This window comes from Ctenopharyngodon idella, chromosome 6 (assembly GCF_019924925.1).
Source record: "Ctenopharyngodon idella isolate HZGC_01 chromosome 6, HZGC01, whole genome shotgun sequence".
Lineage (NCBI taxonomy): Eukaryota > Metazoa > Chordata > Actinopteri > Cypriniformes > Xenocyprididae > Ctenopharyngodon > Ctenopharyngodon idella.
In genome coordinates, this window is record NC_067225.1 from 10972977 (window position 1) to 10990639 (window position 17663).

The 17663-nt window shown below is 36.5% G+C and overlaps 1 protein-coding gene across 2 annotated transcripts in view; it reads left to right on the forward strand.

Moving 5' to 3' along the window:
- Positions 1 to 358: 358 nt before the first annotated feature.
- Positions 359 to 17663, forward strand: part of nck2b (NCK adaptor protein 2b) — a 55224-nt gene continuing 37919 nt past the window's right edge. Inside the window, exon 1 of one of the 2 annotated variants that reach the window (XM_051897571.1) lies at positions 359 to 773. The gene's annotated coding sequence lies outside the window, so the exon portion shown is untranslated. The remainder of the gene's footprint in view (positions 774 to 17663) is intronic. The other variant, XM_051897568.1, reaches the window with a different exon arrangement.

A 17663-nucleotide genomic window follows, 5' to 3' on the forward strand; every position in this document is an offset into this window, starting at 1 on the left:
AAAAATGTATTTTTGCGAGTGGATATGCATTGCTAAAGACTTCATTTGGACAACTTTAAAGGCGATTTTCTCAATATTTAGATTTTTTTGCACCCTCAGATTCCAGATTTTCAAATAGTTGCATCTTCACCACATATCAACAAATCATATATCAATGGAAAACTTATTTATTCAGCTTTCAGATGATGTATAAATCTCAATTTCAAAAAATTGACCCTTATGACTGGTTTTGTGGTCCAGGGTCTCTCTCTCTCTCACTCACACACACACACACACACTTTTTTTTTTTTTTTTTCCTTTGAGAGAGTCTAGGTTGGATCCCACTGAGTTTTTAGTACACAGAAACACATTGCAAACAATTAAGTTGACAATGCATGTGAATCTTGTATCCTCTCTTTCGCTCTTGAATCACGAGCAGTGCTCGCCCTGGGCAGTCCAGCCCTGGCAGCGGTGACGTCATCGAGCGCTAGGTTGAGCAGCAGCAGAGCCAGAGAGAGAAAGCGCGAGAACGCTGCGGCGGAGTTCCTATAGGGCCTGTGAACGAAGGACTAGGAGGACAACGAAAATCACTCTGAACGGGATTTCCATCGCCCTCTTCTGCATGCACCCACACCGAAAGGCCGCTTCCAGCCGCATCCCTTCGTTTCCCCCCGGTCTGTCCAGAGGCAACCTGTAAAGGTAAAGAACGACGAGCGCGTAAAGTTGGAGCGTGAGCGTGTTTGGCAGCTTCACGGGAGGTGTATTCGGTGTTTCGTGGCTCACTGCAATAGAGGGTGAGAGGGAAAAGTCTTGCTGAAAGCGAAAGCCTTATTTAATTCGCTTGTAACCCCACATAAGACTCTTAAAGTCACACACAGTGATTCTGTCTTCTGAATTTGCCGCTGGTTAAATGCTGAATGAAGCTTTTGTGTCCAAGCCAGTACAATAGAAGCGAGGTCAATAAGAATCGAGTCTTCGAATCTTTCCCCGCGAATCAGAGCTGTTTTGGTGGTACCGCAACCAGTTGACTTTGTGCGCTATTGTTTGTTTTTCTGCAATATCACATCGCAGAGCACATGTTTTACTTGTCTTTCTTTTTGTCATCGTAATATATGAGATAATCTTGCAAAGAAACAATCGTGGAATGGTGCAGTTGTGATGTTTTTGGATCACTACTGGGAGGCAATACCTGTGGGTCCTACAATTGTTAAAAAGTGTATATTTCTTCGGAAGTGTATTTCTTTTCTCTCTTTTTTTTTGTCATTTTAATATGTTTTTTATTTTTTTTATAGAGTACATTTGAACAGATACTTATAGCAATTATTATTAAGTGACCAATATTATGCAGATCTATTATTATGGTATATATATATATATATATATAAAGAAACATGCATTATTATAAATATTTCATAATATGTTGGGTTAACCTGTTTAGTTGCAAAGATCGCTAAAATTCCTGAAACTGTTGCTTACATGCTTTGCTCAGTACAAACTATTGCCATTAAATTATGTAATTAGTCTTAAAGGATTAGTTCACTTTTAAAATTTCAAAATTAAAATTTCCTGATAATTTACTCACCCCCAACATGTTTGTCTTTCTTTCTTCAGTCGAAAAGAAATTATGGTTTTTGAGGAAAACATTCTGGGATTTTTCTCCATATAGTGGACTTCACTGGGGTTCAACGGGTTGAAGGTCCGAATGTCAGTTTCAGTGCAGCTTCAAAGAGCTCTACATGATCCCAGACGAGGAATAAGGGTCTTATCTAATGAAACAATCAGCCATTTTCTAAAATAAATGAAAAATGTATATAGTTTTTAACCACAAATGCTCATCTTGCACTGCCCTGCTATGCGCCACGCATTACATCTTGGATGGCATGGGGGTGAGTAAATTATCAGGAAATTTTAATTCTGAAGTGAACTAATCCTTTAAAAAACCATATCATTAAATAGAAAGTCTCAAGCTCATCTAAAAATAATTATTGCTTTATAAGGGATAGTTCATCCAAAAATAAAAATCATCATCATACTCGCTCTCATTCCAAACTTGTATGCATTTTAAACATAAAAGATTAAAAAGATGATATTTCGAGTAACATTTGCGCCCAAACATCTTTGGACCCCATTGACTTTGATTTTATGGATAAAAAATTATCTTCTGTTGTGTTAAACAAAAGTAAGAAAGCAATGCCGGTCTGGTGAATAAATGATTATTATTCTTATTTTGGGGTGATTTATCCCTTGAATGGCAGTCAAATAATTTATGCAAGCAACACAATAAAATATTAAAATAATTGGCCTTTCTTCCCGTTGAACATACAATAGTGCTAATGCTGTTGCTTGGTGCTGTTGTTGTTTAGGGATCCACCAGATGGAATTGATCTTTAGACCCGACAGTTGAAGTTGAAAAGTTTGAATATTGAATTACTATATCGGTCGATGTCCTCTCTTAAGCGTCTGTTACTCCGCCTCTACCTTCCTGTGATATTTCTGTGGAAGGGAGCATCCCTGGCTCTCTCTGAAGCATTCTAGACAGTGTGCATGCCAGAGATAACGCAATTGGACCGTTTCTCTAAATCCTGTAGCGCTCTGTTTGCTACGAACAGGGCAAGCATAATGAACAGGCACCATTTCCCTTGGTATTTTCATTCATGGACTGCAGTCGATAGTGGAAATCCGGTTGGTCATACATGCATTAAGTACGTCAATATCATAAGATGAGTGTGCTAAATTGGTCAACTACAGCTTATTAGAGGATATGAGATTTACTCTCTCTTACTCAGTGTCATCAGGGTCGGATGCCGTTCAGCCTTCTCTAAGTCTTCCCCTTCACAGATGAGACTGAAGCTCTAAATTTGTTTGTAAATGTAAAAATGTCATAGTTTGATGCGCTTGTCATGTTTTGGGGAAATAGTATGCTGTATGGTCCATCTCTTGTCAGTTTTGGATTTTAACACAGCACATTATCACTCCAAGTGAATTAGCTGTGGCTCTTAGCAGAATCTTTTACAATGGCACATTAACCCTGTAAAGCCTGCCATTAAATAAGTCAGAAACGTCTATTTGTTTTTTTTTAACTCCTTTGCATATGTTTTGTTGAGTATCATATTTATTACATAAGGCTTTTATGGCACATATGATAAATGGAGCTCATATTTGAAGAGGAAAAAAACACCTCAGTTTTATCCAGAGGCCCAAACTATGAGTAAAAATACACAATTTGATGCAGTTGCTGATATTTATGCCCAAAATGTAAGATGAAATTCTGATAGCTTGTAGCTATCAGATGTAAATCAATGAGATCTTTATGACAGTATAGACCTTATGCGGCAGAGCAACAAGCGTGCAGCCATCTGTAGAAGTTTGTGTTCGAACTTCCGTATTGTATTGTACTCTATTATTGTAGAGTTAATGAAAGTTATTATGATCATTGTAATGTCTGAAGCAGATGTCTAAACAAATGTCGGTGACGAGGAAGGTTTTAAAATGACTGGTTTATTTATAAATCCATAAGATCTTACCTTCATGCTGTGGAAATACAAACCGGAAGACGGAACACAACTAGCGCAGCGCTGAAAAGGGGCGGGGCTACATGAGATCTATAGAGGGTATGCATGTGATGTCACTGTCGGCCGGAGTGACTGCGGCTCCGCCCACTGAGTGGCTAAAAGACCGAGTGGCAGCATTGGTTTTCAGCGTGAATGCCGCAAAAAACACAAAACACATTAAAAATGGAAAAGAGCTTTGCGATTGACTGTACAAATAGATTTGATAAGAAATATGAGGTACATTTTTGCAGACTGCCGAAAGCTACTGAAAAGAGAAGCAGATTCACAGAAACAACAGCGAAACGTGGATTTGCAGTTATCATTTTGTTAATATGTTGAATTTTGGGGTAAAATCATACCCTATATATTATATTGACAACTCATCGATTAAATATTTACCATCTTATATTCTGCATAATTGGGTGTTTTTAAATAAACAATGACAAAAACTGTCCAAGTTTTAGGACTGGATGATACATATATAACATTAGGTGATCACCCGGATTTAGACCTACCTATGTTGTATTTAAATAAAGCGTTCACAGGCAAATTTGCTTCATGTATATCCCCGGCGTCGAAATCAAGCTCATAAATGTCTGGAAACACGATTCCTGGCTGCATGTCAATATCCATGGATTACTGGATCTTTGGTAAGTTGTAACAGGAACACTATCGAGTCCAACCTTTAATTTAATCGTTTGTTTTACTCACATTTTCGTAGTTTCCCCTATTAAATCCAGTCATGCAGTCCGGCTGAGGGGGTGTGTTCTGGCGGGAAAGTGACGTCAATGCATACCCCCTCTAGCAGACTGCATACATAAATGCATATAAATATCAGTTGTCACTATATGTCTCTCAGTTATAGGCCTATGTCTTATAAGATGATATTTAAATACTTAGTTTTATGATCAAATTTGTAGTTTTTATTGTGGGGGGCAAAACATATAATGATGTGAGATGTTTAAATAAACATAAAAATTTAAACATAAATTTTTGATTCTCACATTTTAATGTGGGGACAATTTATAATTAAAGGCCTTTACTTGCTTAAAAAGTATAAACTATCAATCTGACAACAAAAAAAAAAACCATGTAGTAGACTGTGTACAACACATTTGTCAGCAAAGATTTGATCACGTTGATAATTTAGAGAAATTTGCATATCAAATATGATACATTAGACTTTAAAATGAACTGGGCCTTACATTCATTATATTCTGTCAGTATCACCTTTGGTCGAGGGAGTGTGTGAAGATAATTATGCTTTCACTCTCCCGATGCGCTTGTTGCTGTTTCTTGTCTGTGTTGGGGTCAACTCTGCCAAAAATAACATCCTCTCTCCAGGTTTGAACTCAGGAATCATGCCCCATTAGGAGTTTAATTGCTGATCAAGAAACGGCATTTCAGAGCCTTTCCTATTGATCTCGATGATAGTAATGATGAAGCAGTCCACACTCAGCATTTATGATGGTCCAACTCCAAACCCTAAAAATTTAATCAAATCACACAGTGCAGTTTTTAAGGCATTTATAGTGTACATGACATTTTTGTATGTACTGTAGGTCAATGACATGAAACTTTTTTTGTCATAAGCTATTAACTCATTCAAAAATACATTAATAGCATATTATAAACAGAATTCCTCATATAAAAGTTAGTCGTAAATCAGCACTTGACAAGGCGTTGTTTGTTACCACCACTTGTGTGTGGTTTTGAACTCGCTTCAAGTACTTGCACACATGATAGGTAGCAAAAGCGCAAGAAATGCTTGACATGTACTGACAACTCTACATGAGTATTCTGTTCATTAGAATATTGATATAGGATCTGTTGTTGTAAAGTAAGTTTAATTTTTTAATGGTTCCCCTTTAAGCTGGTATAAAATTAATCAAGGCTTTTTTCCCTCCTAACCAGTAGTATAACAAGCCTAAATGTGCAAAAAAAGATTGAATGTAAATGACTAGTACTGTATTTCCAGTGTTGACTAGCAGCAGCATTGTTTAGTCGACTAGTCTCACACATCCCTAGTTTTAAGCTACTTTTTAAAAATTTTCTTTTAACATGGACACTCTTATTTGCCTTACTAGCAGTGTTGGGGAGTTACGTAATCAGATTACTTTTTTCAACTAACTAGTAAAGTAATGCATTACTTTTAAATTTACAGCAAAATATCTGAGTTACTTTTTCAAACAAGTAATGCAAATTACTTTGTTTTCCCATTTATTGGCTGACAGCTCTCTTGTCACCATGTTGAGAAAAATTTGAAGTAAAGGTGCCAGAGGCGTTGTGTATAAACATAAATGAGCATATGACTGCTCTCTACTGTACAGGCATGAATTTGCATTTCCTTCAGCCTGAGGCTTATTCATTTGACTTTATATTTGCCAGAAATTATTTTTGTTATTAAAAAAACAAACAAGCAAGCCCAACCCAGGTGAGAAAAAGTAAGGCAAAAGTAATAAAATGCATTACTTTCTAGGGATGTCTCGATAACTCAATTTTGGCTTCGGTACAGTACGGTACCACCGTAGTAAATGGATACCATACACAGTAATTTCAGCAATACTGCGTCTCCCTCTCTATCTCAAACTGAGCAAATTGCTTCTGCCTTCAAAAGACATCTCGTTCGCTCTATAAGTGAGCTACAACACTTTCGCTTGCAAAATCATGATATCGTACCGTTTGAAATAAAATATATACTGGTATTTTCCCCATACCGGTATACCGCGCAACCCTATTACTTTCCATAAAAAGTTTTTTTTAAGGTGTAACACAATATTGTAATGATTTACTTTTAAAAGTAACGTTCCCCAGCACTGCTTACTAAAACATTAGATTCTCAATTGCAGTGTGTACAGAATTGTTGAGAACTGTAAATTATAGTGTCATTAACAAAAATGTCTTTACAGTCTTTTACTGTCTCCCATGCAGCGCAGGAACAGAGCAATTTGCAGCTCAGCGTGGATGATACATATTTTATTAACAGTCTGGGAAAATGTAGCATCTCAATATTTCATCAGTGCACAGCTTGTCATCAGTGCCAGGAAAAAGTATGAAGCCCTCCAAAAATAGGCTCTGTTAAAAGTTACCATGAAGAGGACAAATTACATGAGTTGTGACTCCTTGTTTCTGACAGGGAATTATTAAAACTCTGGATCTCCAGAATGAGCCCCTGCTGAGCTGTGATCCCAGAAAAGACCTTGAGAAAGGTACCTTTAACTTCGAGTACTGCTTGTGCTGCTCAAAATAAATGGAACAGAAAGAAAACTTTAAGGAAACAAAGAGGGAAAAGATTGTTGTTGATGCAATCTCAGATCATGCTAATGTAAAATTGACAGTGGCAGATTACACAATGTGTTCTGACTTTACGTGAAGTGCATGAGAAGTATCATGACTCAATATATACTTCTTTAATCCACATGACTGACAGTGCAAAGTATATTATGAAACAGATATTTCTGATCTTTGGCCATTGCGCCACATATCCCAATATTTTAAAATATTTATACAACCCTGTATGGTGTCCCCTGAATGTGGTGCCCCAGGACAAGTGCCCAATTGACCCTTCGCCGGGAGTTTGATTGACAGGCGATCTAACCAATCATAACGCCGAATCTGCCATTTTGTCCAATAAAGCAGTCATGGGAGTTAGTAGATTAACGTCGGTGGACTTGAACTTGAAAAATGGTGTGTATTGACATCTTTCCGCAGTTGAACAACATTTCTTCTGATGTTTGTTCATGTTTATTTGATGCTATAAATGAACTAGTAGGAAGAGATGATCGGTTCACGAGCCGCTTGAACTGAGGCGCTACAGCGATCTGTCACGACACATTAAAGAGCCGCAAAATGGTATTTGTTTAAATTTCTTTAAAAATAACAAAATGTGAAATTTGAGACTTTGTTTCATATCAGAAGTAACCTGCTCTGTCTTGTCTGTCGACACGTTGTCAGATTCCTCTTTGCTCCGCGATGTATTTTTCACTGTGAGAACATGATGTGTGGCGAGAGATCGGCATGGCTTGTCAGACATAGCAACAGTAACTAAAGGGGGCGGGTCTTTGCGAATGGTCAATTGCCCATGTGATTTAATCCTGTCCTGTAGCAACATTATCTAATGTCAGAGGCTTAAAAGGAAATTTTCTGGGTTTAGTACAATTTAAGCTCAATCGAAAGCATTTGTGCCATAATGTTGATTACCACAAAAATAATTTTGGCTCGTCCCTCTTTCTTTAAAAAAATAGTTTATGGCAAAAAGCACTTAATTGGGACCCATTTTTTGGAGGATTTAACAACAAAAATGTGAAGCTTATAATTTATTTTTATAACACTTACATCTTGCCTACCTGTAAACCCCGTAAAACCTGTTTATGATATTAATTTAATTACTTAAAGGGTTAGTTCACCCAAAAATAAACATTCTGTCATTAATTCATGTCATTCCAAACCCAAAAACATTTGTTTATCTTCAGAACACAAATTAAGATCTTTTTAATGAAATCTGAGAGATTTGTCCCTCCATTGACAGTCTATGCAACTGACAATTTCAAGCCTCAGAAAGGTAGTAAAGACATCATTACAGTAATCCATGTGACTCCAGTGGTTTAACCTCAATTTTATGAAGTGCTGTGAATACTTATTTTGTGCAAAAAAACACAAGTTACCAAAATATTAATCTCCAACACAAAGGAGTCATATCATGGATTACTTTTATGATGTCTTTACTACCTTTCTGGGGCTTGAAAGTGGTAGTTGCTTAGGCCGTGAGTGTGGAAAGACGTGCTAAAAAAGTATAAACTATCAATCAGATGATGTGGTAGATTGTGTAACAAGACATTGTGTAACAACACATCAGCAAAATTTTGATCATGTTGATAATTTAGAGGACTTGTGTATCAAATATGATGCAGTATATAGGTTTTAATCATTTTTACAGTTGTTTGTGTCTCTTTTTTTATAGTTTTACTTTTGGCTCAGCCTCTGGTGTGAATTTTGGGGGTGGAACTACCCATTTGTCTGAACAATGTCAGAGGAGGTGGATCGAGTGGTAGAAGTTTTTAAAAACAATCATAATTTTTGTGGTTCCTCAAGCTGCTTTTTAAAAATAACCTAATGTTGGTTAACCAAACCACCCGTTTGTTTGTCTTTGATGTGAGGAAGTGGTGATCTTCTCTACAAATTATAGGATTTATGTGAGATTTTTAATGCTTTCTAATATGGCTCATAAACCATTTAAATTCTTACTTGTAAATGGCCTTATGCACAATGGAAACTGATCTAGAGATTAGAGACTTTTCGAGGTTGTAAATAATAATAAAAAAAAATTGTCTAAAGTTTGCCCTCAGAAATGGGACTTATCACATTATGACATTATGGTATCTTCATTAAAGTCCAGTTTACGTATTATATTGATTATTAAGCAGAAGTTTTCTGTTTTGTATTTAGGGTTTGTATGAGTTCAAAAGGTTTTTGGTGTATCAGTTAACAGGAACAGCAGTCTATAACATGCTTTGAGAGCTGCAGGAATTGATTGATGAATATAAATATCACTGTAGTGAAATATGGCGACTGTTGTCGTAGCTGTCAGTTGTCCTTGTAATAGCAACTTGGATGACATTCTCCTGTGGTTTTATTTAATCGCATGGTGATTACATTTACCATTCCTCATATTTCATAATAAGCCATATAGGAAGAAGACAAACTGCATGCTGCAGAGAGATGTTTAAGGGCAGAACAATTATTATTATTAGAGCTGTAGACTAAACTGTTACACATTACTTTTTTATATTAGTTAATAATGAATCTAAAGTTTATATATATATATATGTACGTTTGTGTGACCTCCAGAATATGACCTTGGAGAAGCAAGAGTTTCTTTCAGATAGGGGCTGAAAAAGAGGTCCTGTCTGACCATAAAACAGCTTGTCAAACAAAATTACAGCTTGTCTCCTTCACTGGCTCTCTCTCACTCTTTTCCCATTCCCTCTTGGGTGTTAAGTGTTGGCAGGCTGCTGACTCTTTAAATGACATAATTAAGTAAAATAACCTCGCTGCTTTCAGTGAGAGGAGCACTTTTCAGCTGTAGAAGCATCTCATCCTCACTTGAAGACATTAGATAACGCAGAGGCCTGATCTGTGAAACTCACAATCGTTATAAATTCAGAATTGTGTGATAGAAAGTCGCAATTGCGTGTTATAAAGTTCTGAGAAGTAAAGTCAGAATTGCGAGATAAAAAATGGCAATTATCTTTTCAATTTGTCTTATTCTGTGGCGGAAACAAGCTTCCATAGTAAGTGGATGATCATACATGATGATTTTGCTCTTAAAAATACAAGATGCATAATAGTTACGATAGTAAGTATACGCAGTGCTCGAAGTGGGCTGGTACGCACGGTTAATCTGTAGTGTATAACCTCACTTTTTCTTGCGTACCAGTGCTTCTCATGTGTTGCCGGTATCTGACCGTCCGTCCCATCAGAACACAAATTCAAACAAAGAGGAACCCGGGAGTACTGGCACTGTTTTTATTCACTTCAAGCACTGGGTAACTGGAGAGCCGCAGCGCTGATGTGTGGAAAAAAAACGTCCGTCTAGCACGTTTACAATATTTTTGGTAGAAAACCAATTAAAAGCAGTGGGGCTTGCTGTGAACAGCTCTAACTTCTCATATCGTTCACAAATAAACTCTAAATGGTAATTTACCAGTAAAGACTTCATGTGTGAAAGGGGCTTGTGTGTTTTGAGTCCTGACAGTGTAACAACATCAGTTGAGGCTACAGGAATCAAGTTTCAATAACCACTTTGTCTATGGGCATCATCTTCCCATAGTTTTTATTATTATTATCTTTAATTTGGAAAATGTTTATTTTTTCTATTTATCATGACTCGCTTGGCCCTTCTTTCAAAGGAAATCAAGTTTATTTATTATGATTACTTGTGTTACGTGTATATTTTTTAAACCTACACATAATTTCTAACAAAAATATTTGAGCAAAATGTGTATTTTAGTCAGAATTACTGCGCTCCGCTTGTTTGACACGCATGCGCGCACCGTCGCTCGTTCATTGAAGTCAGTGAAGTTTAACAAGACAGGTTGTTGTCAGAATAGTTTGTTTGCAATCACGTGATTCAGATGGAGGGCAGGAAGTGAAAAGCAGAATGGACGACATGGAGGAAAGTCCTTACTGGTTTAGATACTTTAGATATTACAAGAGAGGTATTAACAGAAAATCACAACATATGTTGGATGTAATCCTTACTTATAAAGAGGAGCGATTTTTCTTCTGAATTGGAATATTTGCCTGTCATCGAGCATAAGCAACTTCTTCAGTGCCCGGTTGCGTAAAGCACCTCAGGTTTTTCCCTTAAGTATAAAGCACGATTTCCCCTTACCTATGGGAATGACTTAAAGGTGTTGCATATAAAGTCTTTGATATAATCCAGAGGTCTCCAAACTCGGTCCTGGAGGGCCACTGTCCTGCAGAGTTTAGCTCCAACCGGCTCCAACAAACCTGCATGAAAGTTTCTTGTATGCCTAGTGAGACCTTGATTAGCTGGTTCAGGTGTGTTTAATTGGGGTTGGAGCTAAACTTTGCAGGACAGTGGCCCTCCAGGACCGAATTTGGAAACCTCCGATAGTAATCCCTTAAACCGCTAAGAGTTTCACAACAGCAACCAGGTTTTGCCATTATAAAATTGTATTGTTGCCATGGACACTTTATTTGTTAATACAGATAGGGTATGCTACGTATGTAATTTGATCAATGTTTATGTAAATAAACGCTTAAATTAAAATGTTTATCATATAAAGTGGTCGATCATGTTATGTTACACGGAGCGGAACATAACTTTTCCAAAACATGTTATACTAAGAAAAAAATTACACTTAAGGTGCTTTATGCAATGGGACACGGACATCCTTCAACTCCAGAAAACAAGAGAAAGCATACAAAACTATGGAGGCATGCTACTTTTTGTTAGTGGTTGCATATTAAGTTGTATTAACTTTTGACAAAGTGGTCACTGCACACACCAACATTATCTGACTGTCAGAGGGAAAGATGCCGTAAATGTTTATGCTTTTGTTTAAAGCGCTCGTAAATATAAAGCAAGTATGTTTTGGCTAACTTGGATCACGTACCTTTCCCGGAGCAGCTCTCTCTGTGTCCTCTGCTATTTTCCATATGCATTTTGTCCATAGAAATGGGTCATCAGGGCTCAAGCACCAAAGGTGTGAGGACCCTATTGTAATTGCTCGGTCAATTATTCTTATTCTCCGAAATGAATCATATTTTTGAGGGCCTAAACGTGCTCAAACTCATTAAACTTTGCACACGCGTCAGAAGTGGTAAAAATTTTACGTCTGATTTGGGTTTCAGAATTAGGTGTGGCAAAATGGCTCGATAGCGCCACCTACAAAATTTCAATTAAGCGCCCTTCGCGCTACGTCTCACGTACAGGTATGAAATTCGGTAGAGACATGTAACATCCCAATACCTACAAAAAAGTCCATGGGAGCAAAATCTGAAAACCCAACAGGAAGTCAGATATTTAGAATTTTCTCTGCAAAATTTTTGCAGTTTTTGCCATTTCCAGACATTGTAATTTAACGAACTCCTTCCAGAGGTTTTTTTTAGATAAACATCATATTTGGTCAGTCTAATCTAAAGGCCTTTGCGACCTTAACTTGCGAAGATCTTGAGTTTTCGCTGAAGGGCGTGTCCGTGGCGGCCTGACAAAATTTGATGTTTCGCCATGAAAGAGGAAGCTTTTGTAACTCGGCATACAATGTCCAACCTGCCCCAAACTTCACATGTTTGATAAGAGTCCTGGCCTGAAGACATCTACATGCAAATATTCATTTAGTCATAGCGCCACCTGTTGGCAACAGGAAATGGCATGCTTTACACTGTAATTCACTCCCTGAAACACATTTAAATAAGCCATGAAGTACCTACAAACATGCTAAATCATGCAACACTTCGTTCCCTTGGAATTATAAGGTTCTATCTGCGTTCTGAGCAGTTTTGAGATATTGAGCTTCAAAGTTTTTGCATTCCATATAGCAAAAACTATAAGGGGAACGAGCTTCTTTCAAACATGAAAATGACAAGGACCCTCAATGTATTCTAAATATACAATATCAAAATCCTCTCAAATTTGTAAATGAGAATTTTTGGAACGGGTCAAATGTAGATAAAACCTTCTAATTCTAAAAAAACACTTTTCGCTTGGAATTGTAAGGTTCTATCTGCCAAAAAATTAATTGAAGCAATAATTTTTGCTTATAATTTGTTTTAAAACATAAAATTAGTGTTGTAACAATGTGTTGACATGCATGAGAAAGTTAAATTTAATGGTTTTTATGACATTTATTTCATATTCTAAATTAATTTTTTTTTTTTTTTTTTTCTTGTTCAAGTTAAGCATAAAAGGCAGTGCCAAATCTTTTGTCCAGTGCAGATGTTAAATTTAGGTAGGAATATGATGGGTAATTTAACAAATTATTGCAGGAACCATTTAAGTTTAATTTTCCTTTTGTTTAGACAGAAAGCAGCTACTGTAATACATCTGAGCAGGACTTTATTCCACAGAAAGTTGGACATGTACAATGGCTTTCTCTCTAGGCATCAGTATGGCTGAAATAACATGCTAACGTTTATTGTTGTAATTAAGACCCCATCAATTAAATGGTTGACTATTTGACCTTTAAGGCTTAATATTGTAAAATTTAAGACATTTTAAGAACCAAAAAAAAAAAAAAAAACTTCAAGAAAACAGACAATGCTTCAGCAAAAGTATTTAACAAAGTTTAATAAACATTGAAAAATGTTTCACTGACTATATATAATTAAAAATATTTCACATTTAAAATATTTAAATTACTTAAACTATGCAACAACTCAGTTTTTACCAACAATGTAAAATGTAACATTTTATCTCACTTAATCTAGTATACACTAATCCAGTATGCCATAAGGCAGAGCTTTATAGCTATACAGCTCAATTCAAGTACACAGGATGGATCAAGGTTAAAACATAACCTAATATATACATAACTTTCCCTCGTATGGAAATAAGCAAATAGACTACAAAACCCGAACCTATCCCCTTAATAGCGCTGCTGGCTAGCGTGGTGTCTAACTGAAAATAACTCCTCAGCAACAGATACAGTGTTTTTGTGTGTTTTGCTGTAATTCCCTGGATTTTGCTCTGCGGTCATTGTCAAGATCATAAATAAAATAGTCTATCATGAGGTTTCTAATCAACATCGCGTTGTGTGAAATTATTTAGTCTTCTCTTCACCGATTTAGCGTTTTCGTGTGCTCTCTTCCGCTATCGCGGCGACATGACAAAGAGCGCTGATCCTGATTGGTCCTCGTGTGTGCATTCAAAGTGCTGATTGAAGTGCAGATAGAACCTTATAGAGCCAAGTTAGAGTGCAACTTTGTAGATAGAACCTTTTTGTTTTCTTAAAAAAAAAGTACCAAAATGTACACAACTTAAAAAAAAAAAAAACATCACATAATGTAAATAAGTTGTCACAGAATATGAATATGCCAATACAAGTGGCAAATACAAATGACTGACATAGTCCTCATTTGTTTATATACTTAAATGCATATTGCCAGGTGGTGGTGGCACGGGTGCGAGGGCCCTTTCATTGCTGCTTGTAACTTTAATTCACTACTGTAAAGCGACGTGACTGGCTGATGTTTTCCGAGCACAGCAAGCATTGAATTGGTTGTCGATTATTTTCATTGTCGATGATAATCAATTTTATCGATTAGTTGTTGCAGCCCTACTATAAATGAATAGTTTTATATTTTACTATCTCTTTTTATTTGATTTACACCATTGATTAATGGTAGCGGGAGTTCACTGCTAAGTTCTTTTGCTACAGTTCTCAATTTTGTGATAATAAGAATTTCTCTGTTTAGCGTTTGGTAGCTTTTATTCAAGAACCAAGACTACAGAACCAGTTTCCAGTCACTGTTATATTCTATAGTAATAGAATCTATATGGTTTCGGTCTCAAATGCCTAAACGCTTGCTGCAATGTTAATTCCTTAAAGTATAAAGAACGATGACGTGGAAATGAAGCAGGCAGTGAGAGACAGGAACCTTGATGGATGACTGATGTTCTGATCACTGCAGTTGCAAGAGTTCCAGCAGTTCAGTGGTAGCTTTTGCACGGCCATACTGTTGAATGTTGATTTCCCCCTCAGGCACCGCTCTATTTTTACCTTCTTGTAAAGTCTTAGACTAGAGCGAGAAGAATCCTTACTCACTCTTGAATCATTGTGCTGTTCTTCTTTCTAGCTTTCTAGCCAGCTGATGACTTCATTAGTTCACATTAAGAATTTACTAGATGTAAATTAGCAATCTTTTTGCACATAATACATCTTTTCCTCCATTTGTGCCATTTTGTTCATGGGTCATACTTGCATGACTCATTCTGTACGGTTTCCTAAACGTTTACACATGTATTCTGCATTTTCAGTCTTTGCTGTGTGATCTCAGGCCATTTGTTTATTTTTTTTCCCTGTTCTAAATTGTTTTTTTTCCAATGGCTTTCTTGGCCAGTATCTCATCACCATTTGGAACATAATGCAAAAACTTGTTGTTGCATGTGCCAACGTCAGTAAAAATATCCATTTCAGCAGAATGAACATGCTTAAACCTGTGCTCAACTGCTTTTCCGGCATGACTCGCTTTTCTCAATTGTTCTGTTATTAGCTTTCTTAATAATGAAACCAAATGTCTTTTCTGATCACACAGGAAACAGAGGAGTGGGAGGAAGCCTGCAAACCACGTTTTGTCATCAGAATGTGTGTGAGACAAACACTTGTGTGTGTGTGTGTGTGGCACATTAGCACTAAACTAAAATAAAGCGTGTGGGATCCATAAGCACACTGAGCAGACAATCAATATGGAGTCTAATGCATTTTTAATGTTATTTGGTGGCACTTTTCATGAATAGAAAAGACATTTTATGGGATTTTACATTTTATGATAAAATATTGTATAATAAATATTATGAGCTGTTTTATTTTCATTTATTTTACTTTGACTTTCAAAAGACTTTGTAATTTTTGTAACCTTATTACAAAGTTTTGGGACATTTGGTTCAAAGTACAGGTTCAAAACCTGATTGATATGATTTTGCCATTTTCTATGAATAAGCATAATTAGACAAAATTCTTAAAATAATAATAAAAACAAAACTATGACAGACTTGGTAACCAGGTTGCCCAATTTGCCTAAATTAAACAAAATTTAGCCTAACCAGGTCAAATGGTCATCAAAATATGGATATGTTATTGATAAATTTTTCTCATAAATTAAAGAAAATATTCACAATCGGAGTTATATTAAAAAAAATATATTCTGGCTTTTCCAAGCTTTATAAGGGGAGTGAATAGTAACCAATATTTTGAAGCCAAAAAAAGCACATCCATCCATCATAAAAGTAATCCATACGGCTCCAGGGGGTTAATAAAGGCCTTCTGAAGTGAAGCGATGGGTTTTTGTAAGAAAAATATCCATATTTATAATTTTATAGACTATAATCACTACTTTTATGATGTATGGATGTGCTTTTTTTGGGCTTCAAAATATTGGTTACCATTCACTCCCATTATAAAGCCTTTAAGAACAAGAATATTTTTATTATAACTCCGATCGTGTTTGTCTGAAAGAAGATAGTCATATACACCTAGGATGGCTTGAGGGTGAGTAAATCATGGGATAAATTTCATTTTTCGGTAAACTAACCCTTTTAAAACTAGGTATGTTTCATGCAAAGTTAATGTTGTGTTAAAAGTTTAACATTTCTGTTTGTTCTTCTCACTACAAACCAGTGAGATTTTGCCTCTAATGCTTAAAACAATCATCGGACACCTAAATATACAATATTCATGGAATGTGCCTTTGTCTTTGGATTCAGTTTTGCTTGTCTTTGGATCTGTAAGCTTGGCACATCAAGCCGATTGAGAAAGATGTGTTAAACAACATAAAAAGGATTTGATTTTTTTGGTGGTTTGTTGCCCACCCCACCCATTTCAGTACTGGGCTTGAACTTGCTTTTTGGATGCAAATGTAGTGCATTAGCACAACCGCTAGTTTCTGCTCTAATGTAACGGTTTGAGAAAAGTGCAAAACAATTATTGAACATACAGTATCGCTCCAGATAGGAGTTATATACCTGCCTTACTATTTCAACACCTTGTTGGGTGATGACTAATGAATTATGAACTACTTCTCTAAATGTCAGCTCACAATGTGAATATCTGGCTGTCTGCCAGTGTTTATGGGAAAAACTTGTTGACGAAAGGTGGCATCACCTAAAATGGTCAACCATGTGTTGACAGGGCCTAAAATGATTGTTCTTCTTAGTCATCCCTCTGAGAGAGCTGTGACGACAGTCACACCATCTCTGACTCACACACTTTGTGCCTTTACTCAGGCAAAAACAGAGTATTTGCATGAGTTCGGAAAGCTGTTGCTTTCTATAATGTTTGTGGGCTCTGGTGACCAGCAATTTAAAGGCAACATGTTCTGCCTCGGGTGTATTGATCTGCTTTTTTCCTCTCTGGGAACAAAGAGGCATGCGGGTTGCACTGCATTCATATGCCATATATGATCTTGAGGCATTTGACGCTTTTTGAGAGGAGACCAAAGAGAGGATATCTATTTTGCCTCTGTTGGTTTCAGGCATTCCTGAGGAACAAGAAAATTGTGCTCAAATGTACTGAAATGCCCATATCAGTTCTACCATTATACCACCTTAATCACCAAATGTATTTCGAATTTGATGTGGGAATGGATGTTCTTCAAAGCAAATGGTAGCAGACAATTTTGAACCTTCAAAATGTCAATTGTGATATAAAGACATGATTGCTGTCTTTCACATTGTAGTTACTGTAATGTTCACTTTAGCTTGTATTTTATGCAAATGTCAGGGAAGATTGCACATTAATTCCCCCCTAAAGGTACATCAGAATGAGTTGTATTTGTTCAAATGAGCAAATTTGCTTCTACTCTACAAGCTGTTGTGTAGAGAAAGCTGCCATTTTCCATAGACACAACACGGCAGTCATTTCCAATGCATTCTGATCACATTCTGTTGAC